Here is a 6,000-nt window from a genome sequence, read left to right on the forward strand (position 1 = left end):
ATCATCATAGAGAAGCTGTTGAGATATGGGCTGGAAGAGCAGACAGTGACATGGATCAAAAACTGGTTGAATAGCTAGGCCCAGAGGGTAATGGTCAGCAGAGCAAAGTCTAGTTGGAGTACAGTAATAAGTGGAGTACACCGGGGTCAGAACTGGGCCCCATCTTGTTTAATATCTTCATTAATGATCTGCATTATGGGGTAGAGTGCACCATCAGTAAATTCTCAAATGACATCAAACTGTGGGGACTAGTGTATTCACCATGCTGCCATCCAGAAGGACCTCAACAGGCTGGAGAGGTGGGCTGACAGGAATCTCATTAAGTTCAGCAAGGAGAAGTGCAGAGTCCTGCACCTGGGAAGAAACAACCCCAGGAACTAGTACATGCTGGAGGCCACCCATCTGAAAAGCAGCTTTGCAGAAACAGACCTAGGAGTCCTGGTGGACACCAAGTTGAGCATGAGCCAGCAATGTGCCCTTGCCACTAAGAATGCTAGCAGTACTCTTGGCTGTATTAGGTAAAGTATGAGCAGCCAGCCAAGAGAGGTGGTCTTTCTGCTCTACTCAGCTCTGGTGAGGCTGCACCTGGAGTAATGTGTCCAGTTCTCAGCTCCCCGGTACAAGAGAGTCCTAGACATACTGGAAAGAGTCTAAAGTAGGGCCACCAAGATCACGAAGGGACTGAAGAACCTATCCTATGAAGAAAGGCTGAGAGAGCTGGGAGTCTTCAGCCTGGAGGAGGCTCAGGGAGGATGCAAATACATGGAGAGGCTCTTTTCAGTAGTGCCTATTAGCCCATTACCAGGACAAGAAGCAATAGGCACAAACAGGAACACAGGAGGTTCCCTTGAACACCAGGAAGCACTTCTGTGCTGTGCAGGTGATGGAGCACTGGTACAGATTGTCCAGAGAGGCTGTGGGGTCTCTGTCCTAGGAGATCTTTAAAAGCTGCCTGGAGATAGTCCTGGGCAGCCTGCGTTGGGTGGCCCTTCTTGAGCAAGGAGTTGGACCAGGTGACTTCCAAAGGTCCCTTCCAGCCTCAACCATGCTGTGATTGTCTGTGATTCTGTGAGCTGATATTTGTGGAACAAAAAAAATAGACAAAGGTTCAAACTGTACCTAGACATTGTGACATAAGCTATCAAGCTTCTTTAACCACACAGTTCTCTTTTAGATAATTTTTGCATAATTGTCCTTTCTAAGGACAATAAAGGGATTCTTCAGTGTAAAAAGACACAAGAATATTTTGTTGTTAAAAGTTCATATAGCAAAAGGTAAAGTACATGAACTGCATTCACAGATGCAGAATCCTCTTCCCTGAGGGCAGAGATTTGCTAGACCTCCAGAGACTAGAAATATATCTCCTACCCCTTGACTGCAGGAACATCAGCTATAGAGTGTATAAATAAATTTCCTTAACTATCCTCCATACATGAGCAGCTTTCCCCCCAAGACTTGCTTTAAATCTGCAGTGTTACTTGGGGCACAAATAACAGTAACAAAACCACTGCTGTATGAAATTTTACTTTCTCATAGTTTTTCAGAAACACAGGTAAATTGGGGCCTGAGGGAGCAGAAACATCTTTAGCCAGCCTTATGGTGGGCAGCAATTCGGTCAGTGTGAGGGAGTATCATTAAATGTTCATTCATCCCTGCCGTCTTTGCCACTACGGAGTCTTCCACAGGTGCAAAAAGAGTGCAAGCTTTCCTCAAGCCAATATATCCCATTTGGGTCTAAGCTAATGGCAGGTGGGATAAAAAACTTTCACCAAGTGTCCAGCATTTTCTGTTGAGCGTTGAGACAGAATTGCTCATATGGAGACCCCAAAATTCCATTTGGGTTTAAACATAGCATAGGAGTTTTTAGTAAGATATGGCTAGTCAAATTTAAGAGTTTCCACTATACTATTAATTAAGATTAAGAAAACAAATCTTTATAACTATTTGAAATATATATATGTTTTGGAATAATTAAAATATTATGCATAAAACACAAATAAATTTCATTATAGGATTAGGATTACTATAAAATATTAATGTAGGATTATTATCACTTTTATTATAATGGAAGAAAAAAACAAGTATAAAAAAATGTGGTGTTGAATTTTCATCATATTTTTCTTCTGAAAAAATCTGAATTTTGCTATTATGGACTGAGAAAAAAAAAAAAACACAAGCAAATAGTTCAGGTTAAAATTAGTCTTTTTTTGTTGTTGTCATTCAGAACTTAAACCAGAAAGATGGAATGTGTGAAGTTAATTTTCCTTTTGCAATTTTATTTTCATAAACTTTTGCATGTATAGTTTCACTTGAGAACAGATGAAAGAAGTGGTAAAACAGACATGAATGGGGACAAATCTGCATCAGCTGGTAGTATGCAAAAGAGATGTCTGGGATTTACAAAACCTCGAGATGCTGAAAAACTTAAGTTTTTCTAAGTATTCAAATTCTTTGTAGTTTATTACTTGAAATAGTACTTTAAAACAATTTAGACCTAATTAAAATATGTGACTATAAATAAAAACACTAACCAGAATTCTTCATGAAGTAACAGATAGCCCTTTAAGTGTAATCCTTGCATATTTTTATAAAAGTAACACTGCTGGATGAACTTCTCCAGCAAAAACCAGTCCAGAAAAGCTGTCAAATGACAAAACTAAGAGTTTTATACCAATTCATGAGTGGAACTTCACAAGTGTTCAGAAGATTTATTTGAAATTAGATCCTTCACATTTAAGTGTGTCTCCCCCTCTTCTTTGTGTAAAGTAGACCTTACAAAATGTTATCAAAACAAATGAACAAACAAACAAAACCAAACATTTATTATTATTATTATTAATTATTTCATTTGTCATTTTACCACAGGAAAAGCAAGAAAAACCACAGTTACTCCCCCCCCCCCGAAAAAAAAATAATCTGTCATATTCTTATTTTTAATAGGAACGTTTTAATATTAAAAATGATCAGTACAGTCCATGCAGAAATATACAGTGAAAAAAGGTTTGTCAGGAAAGATGTTGTGTTTTATGAAACCAACTCACAAACAAATCTGGAAAAAACAGAGAGAAGATTTTAAGCACACAAACCTTTTAAAAGTCTGAAGTGGATGCAACAATCCTACAGCTGCACAGATGTTGTGAACAATTGATATGTTTTTTACATAAATGTGTTCATCAGAAAGTTAAAATGAAAAATGGTTCGTACATGAATAATACAAGGGCATGTATCACAGGAGGAAGGGATAAGGTCTTTAGCCTTGCCACAGAGAGAAATTATGCTAAATATGTACTTCAGTGTGTAAAACAGAACAACCATTGAAGGAACTCGAAATAGATGACTACTCTTTTCTGCAAGCATGGTAAACCAGGATGACTCATTGTTTCCTTTAATTTGCATATGGAAAAAATTAGGAATTGATATAATGCAACCCAATGTGCTTTTCTTGGGGAAGTGGGAAGGGGAGAGAAGAGGAAAAAAGAGGTAAGGCTAAGCTTTCTTTGGGGCAGAGGCTGCTTTGATTTGTTTTGTTTTTAAATAGAGAAGTAGATTGTTTCTACATCTCTGGGAGCCCACCAGTGTACCAAATACAATTATACAATTTGAAAACAATGCTTTAGCTTTTATCTCCCAAGTGCTGAAATACTGGAGCCTGGACTGTCGACACCTGGGGCATAATGGAAGTCAGCTTAGATGATATGCTTCAGTCCTCTTTTCTGAGTTTTCCATGGGGTGTTGAAGGATTGAGTCCAAATCCTTCAATCTTGTTTGGAATATCTGTTCTAGGGAGTTCTTTCCAACAGGTACTCTTGGTTTTACAAACATGAAAAATATAAACTTCTAATAATAATTCTTCAGTTGTAATCAGGACCTCCAGGTAATTTCCTAAAGATGTGACTTATCCTCCTAACTTGCACACATAACCTTACACATGCAAGTAGTTCAATTGAAATGAATATTTTCTCACTGGGAAAAAAAAAAAAAAAAAACAAATTTGGACAGTTGAGTCTGGAAGAAATACTTTTTCAGTTCTGTGGCCTTCCTATGAGAGTTCTTTAAACAGCTCTAAATTTTCAATTATATCAATTGAAATAATTCTATTGTAAGTTTTTCTAGACCTTTTCTTAATTTTGAAAACTATTTAAAAATTACTGATACCTTATTAACAATGGGACTACAGATAAAGCTACCACTATGAAGAACTAGATACAATTTTTGCTTTTCAAATTGAACAAAATGTATTATGGTTATAAACAAATTTAGGCTTTACATATCCATGCCATTTTGAGAATTAGAAATCACCAATGAGGCCACCCAGAGCAGTCAGTCGTCAGAGCACTCTGAAGGACTCTGAACAATCTGGGAATTATCACTACAGCACTACTCCATGGTATCAGCTGACAGCACTTCTCAGATCAGGCATAAAAATGCAGTCTAGCAATCTCAGGCTGCCAAACATCCAAAATTAGAAGGCATTATCCATCACTCTGGCTAAAATTTTGGTTGCAATGTGTTGATTCCAAACATCTGCCTTTTGAGGTTTATGCAGTTATGGCATTTTTCACTCCCTCCTCTGCTGTGCAGTACTTGGGACTGCTTAACCTGACAGTGGGTTAACTAAATTTCAGTAAAAAATCAAGGGATGTCCACAGATAACTCTGTGTCCTCAAGATTTGCACACAAAACTGGAAGAGTACCAAAGAAATCCAAATGACCGTTTATGTGTTTAGCTAGGCACATGTCTTATTTTACTGAGCTCATATCATTTTCTAAATCACTTTGGGGCATAAACTAGTATAAATGCAAGAAATTCATATAATGAAACAAGAATTTTATACCTAGGAAAAATGCCAAGATACATAACTATTGCTCCAACTAAATTATACATTGCCTGATTTTCTGAATTAAGTGGTGGTAATTATGTGTCTAATATGCATTCCTAGTTAACATGGTTGTCTCTATAAATTCAGTAATTGTTTATTCAAACAATACAACAGCCATGTAACACATAATTGGCATGCACAATTAGCTAATTTGCATCAGCAGTCACTGTAATTTCATGTCACACTGATTATGTATGAAATTAGGAATGTATTTTTAAAACATTTGAAACACAAATCGAAAAAAAAAAAAAGCAGACATAGCAAAATCCTCTCATTTACTTTTTTCCTCTCCCTCCAAAAATATTTTATTTTCATCGTGATGGTCTATATTTTTGTGCGTTTACTTTGGTTTATTTATTTGTGCTTTTCTTAGCTCATTGTCCTATAACCAAGTCTGTAGAAAACTGAACAAATAGTCCCATGAGAGGGACAGAGCTGCTGTGACCACCTGTGTCAGCTTAAACGGTGCTTATAGTCTTCATGAATGTTCAAAGAGGCCCAGAATTTTCAGTAAGGGAAGCATGAATCATTTTCATCCAAGCATAGCTACCTTCTGAAAAGGAAAGTTTTCTTTAAACATTTGATATTTTTGATGACTATGCATTTACTTCTCCCAGTTAGTGACATTCTTCTTATTGTTATTTTTCAATTCAAAACCATTTTAAAATGTTACTTCAATTTTGATTTACTTTTTCATTTAAAGAAATTAGAACTTTCAGGAAATAACAATTTTCACTTTTCAAAGTTTTATGATTGTTTTTATATGCATTTCTTTTGCAAATTGAATAAACATTTTAAAAGAATAAAGAAAAAACTGTAAAACGTCACTGAGGGAATAAGTAAAAGGAAGCTGTGCTCTGTTTTTCAGTGTGGAACATGATGCAGGGGGAAAGCAGAGCATTAGACCAATTTAACAAGGTTAAATACAGGTAGACATAGCCATGCTTGTGTCTCCAGGATGGGACAGCTGAAGCTGATTTGGCTGTTTTGGTGCCTGTGGCTGGCTGTATAACAGTTCTCAGCTTCAATCTTCATGGGAGGTGAACTTGATAAGATCCCCTTTTAAAAAGTTTTAAAATTTAGCTGGTTTTCAATTTTTCAGTTACTCAGACATTCAAAA

The sequence above is a fragment of the Anser brachyrhynchus genome (assembly GCF_964034855.1).
Source record: "Anser brachyrhynchus genome assembly, chromosome: 1".
Lineage (NCBI taxonomy): Eukaryota > Metazoa > Chordata > Aves > Anseriformes > Anatidae > Anser > Anser brachyrhynchus.